At 37.7% G+C, this 18,562-nt stretch overlaps 1 pseudogene; it reads right to left on the bottom strand.

Moving 5' to 3' along the window:
• Positions 1-2,834: 2,834 nt before the first annotated feature.
• On the bottom strand, positions 2,835-3,593 carry LOC108309077 (annotated as a pseudogene).
• Between the last annotated feature and the right edge of the window lie 14,969 nt (positions 3,594-18,562).

Genomic DNA, 18,562 nt, shown 5'->3' on the forward strand with positions numbered 1-18,562 from the left:
GTGAACATCTCTAATCTCCAGTTTCTTGTTTGGTTCACTCTGTGTAGACACTATCAGGGGATTAGAGGAAGGGAGAAGACATCCGCAATTGTGTTGCTCAGATATTTTCGATGGTGGTTTTATCTTAAGTTGGCTGCAACCCTCTGCTGAAGTACGCAGCTCCTGCCAAATAGCTTTTTCTGCACAGCTACTCTCTGAGTTCTAGTGTTTACTCCATATTCTTGCCCCTTCAGTCCTAGAAGTGGTAATGGCTCCTGCTGTTGCTGATCCTGGAATACTGCCTTATCCTTTGTTCATTTCTTTAATGTCCATGCATTTTAACAGGCCATTTTATTAAACTCTCCTTAATTATCTAGTTCGAGTGTGCCATTTTTTTATTGCCAGGTCTCTGACGATATACCCAATCTGCCATAGAGGGCATGGACCCTCCGCAGAGCTTGGTGCCTCCAAATACTTATCTCTGTAGGAATTCCAACCTCTCTTAAATATCTTGCTTTTGTTGGTGTATAGTTTTTTTTTTTTTTTTAATGGCTGAGTAACAAATTAACACAATCATTGAAAAAGAGTTCTCTGGGTAGCTTTAGATAGACCAAGCTCTTTTCTCTCTTTCTCACTTGTAGTTCTCAATGTAACTGTGGCGTATACTAGGAATGGAACATCTTGATGTAAGGAGGTGCTAGCAGGATCAGCCTAGACTCTACTCCAGCTCTCCTCCAGAAACAGGACATCATTAAATGGGTCAGCCCAGGCAGTCTTGTGACCCTGAGGTATAAAGCCCAAGGTGGGCTGGCTGCAAGAGAGGCACCTAGAGATGAGAGTCCGTCTACCCTAGGCAGCTTCCTTCAGCTTGAGAGGCATGGCGTGCATTTAGGAGGCTGGTTCAACATGAGTCCTAGGCTTCTATTGTACCTTGCTGCCTAATGTATAAGTAATAAACCTGCTTCATGTAACTTTGTGTGTGGTTTTTATGTCTTACCCGACTCTGACAAGTTGGTAACCTGTGCCCAGTGAATATGCTTCATAATGATAGCAGTTTAAAGTCCACCTATTCATTATCTCACAGTTCTGTAGGTCAGAAGCCTGGGCTTGGCATTATTCGGTCTTCTACTCAGCTTCTCACATGGCTGAAATTAAGGTGTCCTCTGGCTCTCTTCTTGAGAGCTTGGGATCTTCTTCCAGGCTCATTCAGGTTGTTGGTGGAATTAAATGCCTTATGGTTACAGGCTGGGGTTCCATTTCCTTGCTGGTTGTTGGCTGATCCTAGCCACACAGCCCTCTCACAACATGGCAGCAACTTCTTCAAAGCCAGCAGGGGAATCTCTCTCCAGCCCACTGTGAGTTGTAAATAATATAATGTAGTCACAGGAGGGACCCTTCCATCATATTTGCTGCATAAAGTGACTGACACAGTTTGGGTATTTGTTTCTGCCCAAACTTCATGTTGAAATTTAATCTGCAATGTTGGTGGTGGGACCTATTGTGAGGTGTTTGGGTCGTGGGGGCAGATCCCTCATGGCGTGGTGCTGTCCTCACCGTAAGTGAGTTATCACAAGAGCTGATTGTTTAAAGTGTGTGGCACCATTCCCACTCTGTCTCGCTCCTACTTCACCTTCCATCATGAGTAAAAGCCTCCTCAGAAGCTGAGCAGATGCCAGCACCATGCTTGTACAGCCTGCAGAATGATACGCTGATAAAACCTCTTTTCTTTATAAATGACCCAGTCTCAGGTATTTCTTTACAGCAATGCAAGAAGTACCTAACACTGTACCTAATTAAGGGAGTAATATACCATTATATTCCCACATTTCCCCAAACTCAAGAGAAGGGACTATTCAGAGTATGTGTGCTAGGGATGGGAATCCTGAGGGTCACTGGGGATTCTGTACTAGAGTGGTGAAGGGGCTTCAGGCTTTCTCACTGCTTCAGATATACCTACAGCTAACTTTCCTATTGTCTTAATTATTGCACCTTCAACTATCTAAGGCATCTTTGTCTCAATTTCTCAGCCTTACTGTAATTCTTTAGTATAAAATGATGAGTTGATAAGCTTTCCCACTATTGGGTTAGATGTAGCATTCTTTGGTCTGATAAGACGTAGTGATTTAGTTTGTCTTGAGATACATTTTCCAGTCTGCTGCCTGGGAGTGTGGTGAGTTTACACCAGATTGTGGCTCTTGTGTGGTTGATTGAGGAAAGCAAGCTGGAGGTCTAATAATCATCAAATAGGCAGAATTTAACTTAATCATTCACGATCTTCTGCCTGTAACTCCAAGTCTCTCTGGTCTATTTTTTTTTTTTTCCCAGAAGACCTCTTTCCCCTATGAAGACAGCACAGGGTGTTGCCTTTCTGCTCCAAGTGGCGTTGGAAGCTGGGCTTTTAACTGCTCTCTTGTTGTCTACTAATCTAGACTCACCCTTTTGATGTCCCACCTTGTCTTTCCCCTTCAGCTCTTCCAGTGCCCAGTTTCTCAGCTTTTGGGAGATTCTGTGAACAAAACCTGCTTGTTTATCTTCAGATTTACATGTTTGAGAATGAGCTGCCCTGACAACATCTTTATTATCCTTGACTAACAGCTTTTAATTTTCATCTATTGTGCTTTGAGCTTACCTCACTTCCTCGAATATAAGGTTTTTGCTTCTGGGTTTACTATGATTATTTTGTTTTGCTTCTGTGTCTACTATGATTATTCTTTGAGGAGAAGTCATTTTCAATTAGAAAAGGGGACTCACATGGTTTTATTCTACCACAAATACCAAAGGCCAATATTATAATAATAATTACTGTCATTATTTTATTTTTTGACTGGTAACAGTAGAATTTATTCAAATGTGCCTTAATATAGGTGCTGGGGCTCACCCATGGTGCTCTTGACATTTAAAGCCCAGATATTCAGCCAGTTTTTCTTGAGCAATGGCACCAAGAAGTTGACAGACAGGTGAATGTTATACACAAGCTCACCGTCTGTCATCTTCATGTGATGGACAGCCACAGCCAGACATAACACCTTTTTCATTTGGAACTTGATTGTGGACTTCACCTCATCCACTTTGGCCACCATATTTTTGTTGTGTGTGAGCAGGGAAGGGAACTTTCCTGCCTTATTTAGGTCTGGGCTGAGGATTCGTGAAATCTGCTTAATCAGAGACTCTGAGGCCAAAATTGCATCATACTTCTTGGCCAGCTTCTTGACCAGTTTCTTATTCTTGTTGAATTTTTTCAGTGCCTCAATATCTATGTAGGAGATACCCACGGCCTTGGCCTTGTTACAGTTCTGCAGTTCCCCCAGGACACACGTGGAGAACTTGGGGCGGGGAGTGGACTCAAGCCTGTTGGTGCCCGAGAAGCGCTTGTCTTCTGTGGGTTGCAGTTCTTCAGGCTGATCTGTAACTCCAACGCCTCCAGGAACTTGCGGCCCTTGCGCTGGTTCTGGTGCAGGACTTCCTGCGTCGCCTGGGTACATGGTGTTGTGAGAGACTTCTTGCGCCACGTTCACGGGAAAAGAGCCTGTCATTATTTTATAATAAAGTTCGTATGGCATGGCATGTACTCTGTAAGTTTGGGCTGTTCTTACAGAAAGAAGGCTTAAACCCATTGTCTCTGAAGAAATGAGTGCTAACAGGATGGCTCTTCATACGGGCGAAACTGAGAATTTGCATAGATTACTTGTGTTGGTTTGTTAGCCTACCTGTCCTCTGCAATGCCAAAAATCACCTTGCCAAGTTAGTGAAGGGCCTTGGAGTTGCTGGAGTGATGATTAGATGGGTTTCTGCCTGCAGAGTATTCATATCAGCAATAGATCGGCTGGCAGCATTTGTGTTGTTCAACTTTTAGGAATTCAAGTAATAAATGTGAATATCAGTGGTTTGAATAAGAAATATAAATGGTATGGTATTTGAGGGGAAGCATTTCCATTAGATAGTCCAAAATGGGCTAGGCACTTTTTGATTGCCTAAAATAAATCAATCATTAGGGAGCTATTTGTCTTATTGAAACATTTTAATTCATTGAAAAGAATGTCTAAGCTTCTTACTAACACATGTGAGAGAGACACAACAGACTTTAAGGTGCTCACAGGTGGTGCTGTTAACCAAGACACACAGGCTAGCTCTTATGTAAAGGTGAATAAAATTGTACTGAAGGCTTGAATTAAACACACTGGATCTCAAACTTGGCTGCAAAACACGAACACTTAAAAAAATAATAAAATGAGAATCTCATGGATGCGTATGCCTGTTGGAGTGTGTGTAAATACACACACACTGATGCCTCAGGTCACCTCAAGGAAATGAAACCGGAAACTCTGGAATAAAACTTAGGTTCTGGAATTTTAAAATCTCTCTCACATTTTTCGATAGTTTTAATGTGTAGCTAGCATTGTGAATCACTGAACTAAGCTTATAGGTAACTTTGGAGGAAGATATAGATGGGAAGAGAGGTAGTTAAAACTTTTCTCTTTTTATTTATGTCATAAATTTAGAGAAAGCCATTGAGAAAACTTTTTAAACACTTTCTGCTCTCTCTACTTCCCTTAGGAATGGGAGTGGCAGAGAATTGGCTCTCAGTTACCAAATCTCAGTATCCCACATAAAGAATAAAGTGTGTTGCTTTAGAGCAAATACTTGGTCAAAGCATTAGATACATGTTCTGTTTTTCCAAAGTAGAAATATTCCCACCATCCTCCCACTTTAATCAAGCCACCAATTGCCATTTTACCTATTTAATTATAGGCTTCCTTTTGAAAGGCTAGCTGCTGAGGAATTAGTTTCCAGGGTCACCGAACCTCTGTAAGCAGCATCACCTCTGAATGCCACAGAGGGTGCTCATTCTTAATTCAACGGCTTGTCTACTTAGATCTCTGCTGCAAGCCCTAGGATGTAGTCAACCTGCAAAACATTGCTCAGAAAGAAAGTTACAAGTGCTCGACCAGTCCCTGTGAGGATATTGAATTCAGTTCTTATTTTTAATCATGTTTAAATATGGGATCTTTTCTTTTCATTTCTTATGATAAAACCCATCTTTCATTCTGCAAGGTAAATCAAAGCAAGAACAAAACAGTGTAATCAGTGCCTGTGACAGTTTATTCTTGATATGGACATATTTCTGAATGGTAAATATGAATGTGAATTTTTTTATGAGGGTGAACTGAAACTGATACCAAGAAAAAAATTTCCCCTTCCATTGTCAGAGAAGAGTTAGTAAAAAAAATTCCATCTCACTCAAAATTGCTTCTCTCTATCATTGTTCTTTTTTTCTGACATAAGCAAGTTTTATTATTTTTGTTTTAGCCTCTGAAGACTCTGGTAGACGTGTATAAACTGGTCTGGGTTTCATTCTGTTTCACAAATCAATAAACAAAGGTGTCATCCTGAAAAATTATTGCAAACTCTTCATTACAAATGACAATGAAGGAAACTAGAAGAACCAGATGGAGTTCTGAATCCCAAGTGGGTTTTTTGAGTATCAGAATAGGCTGGAGTAAAATAAATAAATAAAAAGTAAATAAAGCCAACTCTGTTTGACTTGCAAATTTGTTATGAAATAAATATGGAATGCTTCAATGCTAGCTTAACCAACCCTTCTTCTCTGAAATAATATTGCAAATTTATTTAGCTTCTTTCCTCCTTGAAGATTCTCAAACATTCTATAAGTAGAGATGTTCCCCAGAGAAATAGAAAAAGAACATAACAGAAAAGGGCAGTAAAGATTGTCATTCCTTCAATGATGTTAGAAACTATTTGAATTCAGAATAGTGACGATATTGCTTACTCCAACATACGTATTAGGCAATTTCTCAGGTTTTATAGTTGAATAGTTCATGTTGGAATAGTAAGTCACCATACAAAAAAGTCTTTATTTAGAATTTATTTGTAAAAAGGAAGAGAAAACATTTATTTATATTACTTAAAAAAGGAAACGCTTTTTAAAAAGTGACTACTCATTGACACTAATTTGAGAGAGTTTTGAAAATATTTTGAAATACTTCAATATTTCAATCAGATTGGAGAGGACATCCTTCAAATGGTAAACATATTTATTTCAGAGCCTTCCCCAAGATAAAGAGTTGCTCCCTTACTTTGTTCACGTGTTCTTTAGGAATCTAAGGGAGTAATACATCTTTCTGTCTTATAATCTCTGTTGATCCAAATTCACATATATTTAGCCTATTGGATTTAGCACTATGTTTTGTATTTTGCTCAACTTGGATTTCAGTTAGCTTTTCTAGAACAAGTTGTATCTTTATCTCTTTTCTTTCCTGGACTTGAAGGCTTTGTAATCACCCAGTTGGGTTCTTCTTGCCTACTGCCCAGAAAAAGCTAATACATTGAGAACAGCAGGAATGTTTGCAGCAAAGAAAGAGTTTAATGATCAGGGGGCCAGCCATGTGGAAGGATTAGAGGTAATTCTCAAATCTGCCTTTCCAAGAATTTGGGGACTAGGGTTTTTCAAGGATAGCTTGGCAGTCAGAGGGCTAGGGAATGAGGATTGCTGATGAGATGGGTCTGGGATGAAATCACAGGGGGTTGACACGGTCTGCTTTTGCTGAGTCAGTTACTGGGTAGTGGTTACAACTACAAGATGCTAGTTGATCCATATAGAATAAAAGTTCTGAAAAATAAACACTAGTCTTAAAGGATTTACAATGGTGATGTTATCTATAGGGGCAATTGAGTAAGTTAATCTTGTGACCATTCGCTGTGTGACTCCTGAGTAGTAAGCAGTTTTCAAAAAGCAAGTTATAAAACAATAACTTCTTAGAATTTAACCATGCTAACAAAAGAAACAGTGGCTGGTTAGAGTTTCGCTATGCCTGCAACTTAGCAGAATTCAGGCTCCTACCTACCCCAATTCTAACCTCGTGGCCCTTCTTTTGTTTTACAAAGGTGGTTTCAGTCCCTGACCAAGGAGAAGGTTTTTTTTTGGAAAGGACTGTTACCATGTTTGTTTTAGACTTAAACTACAAACTAAATTCCATCAATAGTTAGCTAAGAATGAGCAAAGACTGTCTTGCAAGGTTGGAAGTAAGACTGAGTCAGTTACGTTAGATTTCCCCACTGTCATAAGTTTCACAAAAGTTTCACACAGCATTGCTTTGGGTTCTTAGATCACTGTTACCTCCTGCTGGCCTGGGACACTCTACGTATACTTTTAAGTGACGCTATCAATGACTGCATTCTGTAAAAGCATGGAGTTAATTTAGTTTTGGTATTCTTTATTTCAAACATTTATTAACATTTACATTTGGGGAACATAATAATGAGAAAGATACTCCCTGACAGTGTGCTTATACATTACCAGGCAAAACAATGAATAAGGATTTTAATAAAATACGTCAAAGAAAATGCGTAGGATGGTCATAAGCCAAGAAGGATAAGGATTTACAGGGAAACTATTCTTCTAATCAAGGCAATTAGTAATTACTCTTCAGCTAGACATGTAGGCAACATATTTGAGTTGGGTCATTCAATGGTAACTCTAAGTTTAGATGCAATAGGCAAGATGTTTCTGGAACTAGGTAGCTGTGAAGAGTTATTCCCATATCTAAATTTCTTTCCATAAATTCATGAGAGAGTACCACAAGGAGATTTCTACCTAGAGCATCGCATTTTTTAAAAAAATGTTGGGCTTTAATAATCATACATAAGCCAATGATTAAGTACAAAGAAATAAACAACTGAGAAATCCTATAAGATGGACCCAGGCTGAAACAAAGCAGCATTCTGAATGAGCAAGGTGATGTTGGATACTCCCCATTCTACTCACCCAAGGTTCAATTCCAAGTATGCTCTGTGGTGCAGACCAGGCCAAGTTTGTGCAGTCTCTGCCTATTTATTCCTGCTGATTCACAAACCCCAAACAATGCCTATGTCTTTTCTGAGTGGTCCCAGCATTTGCTGCAACACTAGCATAAATTTTCTAAGACAGCTGTGATTCTCTAATAAATGTAAGTAAGTAGATTCTGGTCTATAAGTTGTGATTTCTGAAACATACGAATGTTTCCATGGGAAAGTATTCTTTTCTCATTGTTTTCCCCCATACCTGAAATTACATAATTTAAGGAAGAATCTTTTAATTTAGAGATAAATTTATTATAGGTTGACATACATATATGTGAAAGAGATTCCCTATTAAATCTTATCAGTCTTTTACACCCCAGTGTAAATTACTTTAATTAGATATTTTACTAGGAGAAAAATTTAATGCAAAATAAAAGGAGGGAAGAAATACATTTGTTAGGACTAGACAATTAAATATATTTTTTCAAGTAACCCATAAACCTAGTGGATTATGCATCTTTATTAAAAAGGACTCTGGAATTCAAACTGGCTCAAGTTAACCCTGCTAGTAGTAAAAGCAATATATATCCAGCTCTGTGTCGATATAAGTTAAATACACTGAAGAAGAGAAAGTAGGAAGAAGAGGAAGAAAGAAGGAGGAGGAGTCAGAGGATTCAGAGATGAGTGTTGCCAAAATTTTTGTTTACATTCTATATGCATGCAACATACCCTGTTGTGAGATTACCCTTGAATAAAATACATCAGTAAAGTTTATTTCTGTACAACAGTACCTAAGGGAAATAGTTATAAGCTGTATTTTGATTACATATGATGTAATATGAACATCTATACCACATATAGATGGATAAACTTCAGTGATAAAGGCTAAATAAATAATGTAAAAGAGCAAACAGCAACAATAATTTTTTTTTCCTTGCAATCTCAATCTCTTACTAGTAAATAAAACAAAAAGAATATTCATAGGTTTTCACCTCAGGGACTGTAAAGATGCCAGTGACTGGTTGATTCTATCATTTAGAGTAGTCATTGGTAGGCAGTAGCTTGACTTTACCATTCAGATGAATGGTAGATATTGTGCAACTACTCAGAATAAAACTTTTCAGAAACAGTTCTGAAAAGTAAATTTCAGGGATCATATTTCCAAATGTATTAGTTTGCTAGCTTCTGGTCATACAGTTGAAAGATCTCCGAAATAGAGCTGCATTTCCTTGTCCTCTATACATATGTGCTATTTGAGACCTAGGTAATAATGCTATAATAAGAGCATCAAAATCAGCAGCCTGACATTTTCCAGGGTATTATATGTATACTTCTGGTGTTATAGGAGATGATTGTTTTTTGGAGGCAGTGGTGTGTGTGTGTGTGTGTGTGTGTGTGTGTGTGTGTCTGCATATGTGTATATGCCGAGTCTGACCAGCAGACTCTGTCTGAGTGACAGATGACAGAAGTACACAGACATAGGTCCTTTTCCTGTGAGAGCATGGCTAGGGGACCCCATGGCTTACAGACTCTAAAGAGACCGGAGTCCGGCTGTGGAGCCCCCATAGGTTGGAGAGGCTTATATTTGTTTTAGGATAGATTTAATGACAAAGGTTTTGAGTTAACACTATTAGTGGGTAATTGACGTCGCCCACCCCCAAATAGAGAGCAGTTCTGCTCATGGATGATCAAAGGTCAGTCTTAGGACAACATGAGTAAACAAGCTACTTAGATTAACTCCTCGACATTCCCTTGTTATCTACTCTTTGCTATTAACTTACGATAAGAGGGTTAGGTTGCCTTCAGCCACAACCCTTTACTGAAGCTTTTGCAAAACATTCCAGCCTTCCAAGAAGTTTGCATCTTTCTTATAATTTTTCCCACCACCCTGACCTATGTCCTACACATATATATATCTGAAGAGTTCATTATTGTAATAAATAATAAATAGGCCTTTGTTTAAAAGGAATATTCTATAAGGTTAGGCTAAGTTCATTTAAGTATTGAAAGTTTGTGAGTTGATTAAAAATATTCCATTAGTAGTGTAGATGGTATCCAGATGTGACAAAATTTATGATAGTAAAACAATTAAATTTGAAGGAAAATAGCATCATACTAGATTACAAGCTATTGGAGGGCAAGGAGCTTAGAATCCTTTCTCTTGTGCCATATTTGCATTCCTTCATATAAAGCTTATAAATTTGAAGGAAAGCAGCATCATACTAGATTACAAGCTATTGGATGGCAGGGAACTTAGAATCCTTTTTCTTGTGCCATATTTGCAGTCCTTTGTATAAAGCTTAGCACATAGTTGATGTTCAGTAAATTTTGAATAAATTAATACTGAATTTTTAAAAGTTAACTTTGCCTCTACTGTGAGTTTGTAGAAATTGTTCATTCTTTCTGAATTGTCAAGCATCAATCTATTAAAAGAAAGTGATAATTACAGTCCTCCAGTTTCACAAGGCTGTTGTAAAATGCAAGTACAACATAAATAAAAGTACTTTACAAACTGCTGAATATCATAAAAATAAAGATAATTTTATGTTGTTTGTAATTCACATGTCACAGGTTGACAACCTAGGTAAATGACTTACTATCCATTTCTCTTAGTGTTAGAGACCACAAATGTGTCATAAAAAAATTCAATACTCCTAGGGGCATGTTAGACATTTTTATCTAAGTGCTACCAGAAATGTAGCCTGGTCCCTGGTGTTTAATCCAGCTACACAAAGTTTTATAGTTTTAGAAGAAAATGTACTTAAATAGCTACATGCATCATACACACATGAAATGCACAACTAGCTATAAGCATTAGAGGACAGACTTGCAGTGTTCATAATCATTGTCATTATGAAAAGTAGCCTATGAACAGCCGGACTGTCTCTAACACATAGCCTTGGTATGATGGACTAAAGATAACCACAAATTCTTTTTTTCCCCTCTCATTGAGAAGTGGACTTTAATTCCCCTTCTCTTCAACCAGGACTGGATTTAGCAAATACTTTTACCAACAGAATATGGAGCCAGCTTCTGGGTCCAGGCCTTAAGAGACCATCAGCTTCCAATTCCTCTGTCTAAAAATGCTTTCCCTGGAAGTCCTGAGCCATCCAACATTTGATACTATGATGTCCCCGAGACTACTGTTCTGTAGAGGCCATTTATAAACTCTCTGATAGATCTGGCTGAGCCCAGGCTGACCACCATCCCTAACAAAAACCCAGCCATGAGTATCAAGTTGTCATGGACCTTCCAGATCAGGCTCTGTATTCTGTCAGCTGAATACTCAAGGACCTCTGTTAATATTGTGTGGAACTTAAAAGTTCTCCAGCCCTTCTTTTATTTTATTTCATTTATTTTATTTTTTGAGATGGAGTCTCACTCTGTCCCCCAGACTGGAATGCAGTGGCACCATATCGGCTCATTGCACCCTCTGCCTCCTGGGTTCAAGTGATTCTTCTGCCTCAGAAGAGTGATTCTCTCCTGAGTAGCTGGGACTATGGGTGTGCACCACCACGCCTGGCTAATTTTTGTATTTTTAGTGGAGATGGGGTTTCTCCATGTAGGCCAGACTGGTCTCAAACTCCTGACCTCAAGTGATCTGCCCGCCTTGGCCTCCCAGAGTGCTGGGATTACAGGCATAAGCCACTGTGCCAGGCAGCCCTTCCTGATTCTTGAACCACAAAATTGTGAAATAAAATTAAGAGGTTGTTTCATTAAGTATCAAGGGTAATTTGTTATACAGTAATAGAAGACTAGAACACTCAGCTCACATTCCATAAGATTTTCTTCCTCTCCACCAAAATAATTTCATATAATGTATGTGCTATGTATATTTGCAAAAGATCTCTTATTTGCTACTTTTGTATTTCTTATATCCTCAATTCATACAAATAAATCAATGGATTATGGAAATACAGAGATAGTAAAGTAATAATTTTAATGAAAACATTACAGCTTCAAAAATATATTAAACTAAATATTGAAAGAAATTCCAATGCAAACACAGGATTCTTATATACTAAGGGTTGTATGTACACAGGGTTTTTATGTACATAATTTTTTATGTACCAAGATAAATGAGTTTCTGAGTATGATATGTAATTGGAAAACAGAGGTAAAATTGAAAGCATAAAAACAAATATTTAAAAATTCAGACTGGTATGTTCACTGTTAAGAAATTTTATCAAATGGTAGAGTAGATTTTAGTGAATCTCTTGTGTTATTTTCAAGCAAATTAAAGTAACAACTCTAGTAATCCAAATTAGTTTTTCTTTAACAAGAGAAAAACAATGCTTTCAAGTAGAAATTATGGCACTGAAGCATCATTCAAAACTGCTCTTTCTGTAACTAAAATGAGATTTAACTCACATTGAAACAGAAAAGCTTGTAATATCACCTGAAAAGTTATTAACAAATATCATGCTCTGAACCTAATCCCTAAAATTCCATTTCAAATGACAATAATGGCTATTACATAATAGCAATGTCATATAGGATAGAAACCCAATTACTGATTTGTGAATTTCTGCCAATAGAGCAGATAGTTGGCCTTATATTTGGATAAATTATGTAAAGTACAAAAGATGAATCAGTTTGATGGCTTAAGTGATATACCTATAAAAGAGATGCTCACCAACTATGTCCTTTTTATCATTGATAATACAAGCTATAGGAGAAAATATTTTTGATTTACTTTATTATCATTTTGTAAACCATGAGGTAGACTCCTACCAGTTCATTAGGCTGAGCAGAGACTGTGTAGGTGTGTACCCTCTCTGAGTGGTATGTACTGCCAGAGAATAAATACTGCTTTACTCACAAAGAAATGTGGCCAATATACTTCCTGATGTCTATTCAGCATGGACATGAACACTAAGATTTGGGATTAAGGCTGAGTTTTAGCTATTAAGAGTTAGTACTTTTATCATGTTGTTTGAAGAAACATTCCATAGCTTTGCTACACTGACCATCTAGGGAATGTTGGTTACATGTAAACTTAAAAATTAAGAGATTACAAATATTTATTATTGATTTTGATAGCTCAATAATTCTATTATTTCAGGTGGCTTAGTCAAGTGATAATATATTCAGATCTTAAATTATGAATCACTCACTTCACAAGCAAAAGAAAGCAAGTTTTTAACTTGAAGGCAATATAGGAATTTAATAAGACTGAATTATTTTGGAAATCATTGAGAGTTAGGTTTTTTGATGTTTTTATTTAGTTATTAAAGAAAAATATGTATGCCCATGATATAGTAGAAATATCTCTGTACAGTTTCTTCCCAAATTGAAACATTCAGAAATCTCCTCTTGAAAGCAAATGTGCGGTTTTGTCATTTGACAGGATCCTGAGATTAGCCTTCATGAAAAAATTCCTTCAAATTTTAAGGCCTGTTTCAAAGCAAATATTCAAAATTAACTGCCAGTAACTCAAAAACTTATATCCATTCCAATATCCTTTAATTATGTTGTGGGTTTCTTTTTTTATTTAGTGTACATGGAATAAACACAGAAAAGTAGATTTGGTATCTAACCAAAATATCACCTATTCGTCAAGTCAAATATTTTATAGGTCCTTTGGTGAAAGTTGGTGAACAATGTCACCCTTTTAGTGAAGTAAAATAAAAATTTTACTAATTTAAGAATTTGTGTTCTTTTTCTGGAAAGTAAGTCCACATTTCTTCAGGGAAAGGCAAAATATAGGAAGAAAGAGCAAGTCAGTAGTTAGGGTGAAGAGTGGGAGGGGAATCGGATGCAGAGGAGCAGTGTGAAGACTTCTTGAAGTGTTCGCAACACTGGGCATTCTATCAGTGCTGGTGGTTACAAGTGCGTAAGAACTCATGGAACTCTATGCCAAAAAGGGTAAACTTCTATTTGTATTATTATTTTTTTTATTTTCTGAGATGGAGTCTTTCTCTGTCACCCAGGCTGGAGTGCAGTGGTGCGATCTCAGCTCACTGCAAACTCTGCTTCCTGGGTTCAAGAGATTCTCATGTCTCAGCCGCCGGAGTAGCCAGGTTTACAGGCATCCATCACCACACCCAGCTAATTTTTGTATTTTTAGTAGAGATGGGGTTTTGCCACGTTGGCCAGGCTGGTCTTGAACTCCTGACTTCAAGTGATTCACCCTCCTTGGACTCCCAAAGTGCTGGGATTACACGCAGGAGCCGCTGTGCCCAGTTATTTGTAATTTTTTTTTTAAATAAAATCAATCTATTTTTAAAGTGATACAGAATGACGTGTTCATATTTGCATTAAACTCTCTGATTTGTCTGAAATATTGAAATACAATTTTTTCTTTTTTTAACAATAGATTTACAGAACGAATGAGTCTTTATCTCCTTATTCAGGCTATCTATGAAGTCCGAGAGTTTAGGTGAAATGGAATGAGAAAAGATACTAGAAGCAATACAAACAGAAATACAGCCATGAAGCCAGTGAAAGAGTTGGAAGGCATGCCTGCTCTGCTGAACTAAATATAGCGAATTTCTTCTCAGCACTGATGCCCAGGTGCAAATGAGCACATCTGGATTTGATACAAACATGCTCACAGAAAGACACCAAGAAGCAGTCGATAAAATATTCTGTTATTACATACAGAATATTTTACAAAATATTCTGTTATTACATACAGAATGTTTTATAAAATATGTCTTTACATAAAAGTTGCCTAGTATTTCTTCCTAGAATTGCATTTTCTTTAGTATTCACTATTTAAATATATTACCTTCCTTAGATAAAAACCAGGAGACTAATGATTTAAGTCCCTGTTGTCTTTCCCTCCTTCCTCAATATTCTTCTCATAAAAGAATATTTACTTAAAAGGCGCTTCAGGTACTAAAGCAATTGGTCAGACCTTTGAATTACTTCCCACACAATTGAATTTAAAGCATCTGTTGCAAGCAACATAACAATCACCATAGTAAGAAAGGAGCTGTGGAGAGACAGGAGATTAAGAATCATAAGGTCTTCATGCTAAACCCAGTTCTGTCATTTATGAGATGGCCTTGGGTGACAATGATTATGATGATGATCATGACGTTGATTTCTTAGTCTCAAATCCAGAACACTGAAAATAATAGACTCTGCTCAGTTCAATGCACAGGATTATTAAACATCAAGAAACTCATGGGTTCTGAAAATGGATACTGGTGATGACTACATGACACTGTGAAAGAATTTAATGCCACCTAATTGGGCACTTAATCCACAGTTAAAATGGTAAGTTTATGTATATTTTGCCACAAAAAAAGACATGAAAATGGCATAGGCAAAGAATACAACTAGTACAAGCCCATTTCTCAGGTGACCTCTTTCTATTCTTCATGAACACTTATTTCAGGTGGAACCATGATAATAGTCAGCAACCTCAGGAATCTGTCACACCTGAGAAGCCCTCCAAGAAAGCATCTTGAGTTTTATCCTCCTCTGTGCAGAAGAGCCGTCCCAACGCCCAAACACAATTGCTATCAAGTAAGACAATACATTTGCCATGAGGTCAGCCACACCCCTAGGCCTAATGTCCTGGTAGCAGGGCTGGGAAATTCCTGCTGCACCAAAGTTGTTCAGCCTCTTTTTCCTCATCTTTGCTGCTCATTGAGAAACCTTATTTTGCTTCTGTCTATGTGGCAGGACCTGGGAATTTTCAGGTCAGCTTGTCCATAGTCAGGCATGACACACACACACAAAACCGCCACAGTGGTATGAACTCCTTCTCCTGTCTGAAATGTTCTTCTAGGTGAAGGGCGCTTTATTACTATAACACTCTTAGTTCTTCATGCACTTCTTTTCAAGACTAGTAGCTTAACCAGATGATTGTGTTTGGAAAAAGAGATGAGGCACAAGTAGCCCAGCTTCTTGCTCATTCCTTATTCTTGGAAGCAGCTTTGTTCACATAGATTATGCATTATCTTTTGCTTCTTCATACTGTCCATTTTGTAGGGACCTGCCTCAAGATGGCGAAATGTCTGCAAGCCTGAGACTGGATAATTCTGTCTATATTTAGGGAGTACTGTTGACTCGTGTGTGTGTGTGTGTGTGTGTGTGTCTGTACAGCATTCTTCAATATCAGCTTTTTTAGTAAACAAAGGCAGGATTTTATCCTTCCCCAGCCCCCCTATTCTCACTCCATTTGTTTTATTTCCCAACTAGCTCTGAACTTAGGCAGACAAGAGAAATGCTATTTACTGAGTCTATCGAAACACTCCAACATCTGCTGCATGAATTAATGTGTTTGAAAAAGAGACAATGAATAAAATGTGGAAGACCAGAACACAGGAGAAGTCACTGAGGCTTCTCATGTGCCTTGAGCAGGGAAGTTGAACTTTGGAGCTGCTTCATTACAAATTGGGTACTCAGTTGATGACATGCAGGCCTTGCTCTTTTTGAACAAAGGCCTCAGCAACTATCCAGGCCTTGGAAGGCTGATCACCTTAGAAAAGGCTTGGGCCATACGGTACAGTGAGCAAGCTTCAGCAAGGGGATTGGGCCTTACCAAAGATTTCAGAGTGCAGATCTCAGCCAGAAAGAATTCTGGCTTCAGGCCTTAAGAGCATTATCTAAACACCAACTGGCTCTGACTGTATCAGCAAAGGCTTGATCATTTGCATGTGCAGGCCACCTGGGGACTACAGCAGCTTGACCACAACAAAGTTTAGTGGGAAGTGGGGTCTCTGCTCATCTGCTGCTCACAGAGGCCTTATAGACAAGCTAAGGTTTTCAACTAGACAGAAAAAAAGAGTTTTACTGGCTTTTCTAACTTTGGAGGAAAAGCAATGTTTGATGCTTTTAAACTGCTAAGCAGCTGACATCTACAGAACTCTGGTGAGGTTCTCGCTTTAAATTGCTAATGCCAACTGGAGTGTTTATAAGTGAAATAACAAGGTGTTTTGTTTTGTTTTCAAATAAACAGCAACAGTATCAGCATAAGGGCAGGAATTGATCCAACTAGATTTTTTTTTAAGTTTATAATTGTGGAAGCAAGGAAATTGATGAATGGAAGTTAACTATATGCTTCTCTCTGCTTTTGTGAATTTTAATGCCAAGCCTAGGCACATGGTCCTAGACAGTGTGTCCCAAGTTGCTTTCTGCATTTAGAGCCAGTGTAAATATTGTGAGCAGTTCACGTGTATTAAAATGGCTTGTTCACATAGTCTCAAGAATTACCTCTGTAAATTAAGTACATAAGATTTAAACAAAGAGCATAGCTATTCACTAGCAATATTTAAATCTGTTACCATACAATGTCCACTCTCAATATGTCACTGGGTTGACAAAGCCCTGGTGCTCAAAGGAGGAATTAAAATTTGAACATGCTGGATGAAAAAAGGAAGACACTTAATTATCTCATCTCTGATGAGCTTTATCCGTAGATAAAACATGGCATAATTTGGGAATATCAAATAAAATCGAGATCAAGCTTTCAGGTTTGGGTCTGGTGTTAGTTTGATAATTTATTTTTGTAAACTACTTAGGAGCCTTAAGAGAAAAATCTACCCTGCATATCAAGATCCCCAGGAGGACACTAGAGGGATTTGTACTTGTTTTATGTTGGAGTGTAGTTTTATGTAACTGGGAGCACTTGTCTCCTGATAAAATACTGATCTCTTCAGAAAGGACAACAAGGACAGTACATAAAGGTTCTGAACAGCAAATGAAACTATCAGCAGAGTAAACACACAATCAACAAGATGGGAGAAAAATATTTGCAAACTATGCATCTGACAAAGGTCTAGTATCCAGTCTTTAAGAAATTTAAACAAATTTACAAACAAAAAACAAACTTCCCCCTTCACTATCTCTCCTGCTGGCTGGTAAAGATGTACTTGCTTCTTCTTTGCCCTTTGGGTATGATTATAAGTTTCCTGAGGCTTCCCAGCCATGCTTCCTCTACAGCCTGTGGAACTGTGAGCCCATTAGACCTCTTTTCTTTATAAATTACCCAGTCTCAGGTAGTTCTTTACAGCAGTTGAGAAAAGACTATGACATTCTTGTGGCAAAACAATAGAAAGTGTTAGAACAGGCCCTTGTGTAGTTTTCAAAGCTGATATAATAATGCATTTAGTTAACTAGGTGAATGCTGGTAGAGAATTAGTATCTTGTAGGGTGGGATAAGGAGTTCTTGATCCCTGTTCACCTCTATATTTTTGGTGAGAAAGAGGCAGGCTCATTTACCTCATTTCCAAAAGCAATTTCCAATCTAGCTTGGATACATAGTTGATTATAAATTTTATGAGTACTTAAGAGCTCAAAACAATAATGTATTATCACATTTTCATATAGAAAAGCTATACTTATGAGTCTTTTCTCCAAATAAATCCACGTTTAACCTTATTTGTAATCTTATTTTCCAGTATAAATTTACCTTGAATTGGTCGGGAGCCAAAGTTTCTGACAGAGAGAGTCAGGCAACTAATAAAGTTAGAGTTTCAGCTGCACTTTCTTCTCAGGATATAACCCCATTAAGTTATGCTAGATGGAGGGAGAGTCTTCAGTGTAAAAGGGTTATGCAAAGAAATGCAATTAAGTAGGTGGGTGGAAGCTCAGTATATTATAAGAGTTTCCAGTGTTGGAAATTTCCATTGTTTATACAATTTCGTCCTACTTTCTATGTAATATATCTTTGAATACCTTTTTCATTGTTAATCAGAATAATATGCTTTGATCTTGACCCCTTTTCAATCAACATTTGCTTAATGAATCAGACATGAAGATAGATCCAATAGTTTTTGTAATAGAACATTTTATATTTGATACATTCTCATTAGCATTCATGTAAATC

Source organism: Cebus imitator, unplaced genomic scaffold (genome assembly GCF_001604975.1).
Source record: "Cebus imitator isolate Cc_AM_T3 unplaced genomic scaffold, Cebus_imitator-1.0 Scaffold5, whole genome shotgun sequence".
NCBI lineage: Eukaryota > Metazoa > Chordata > Mammalia > Primates > Cebidae > Cebus > Cebus imitator.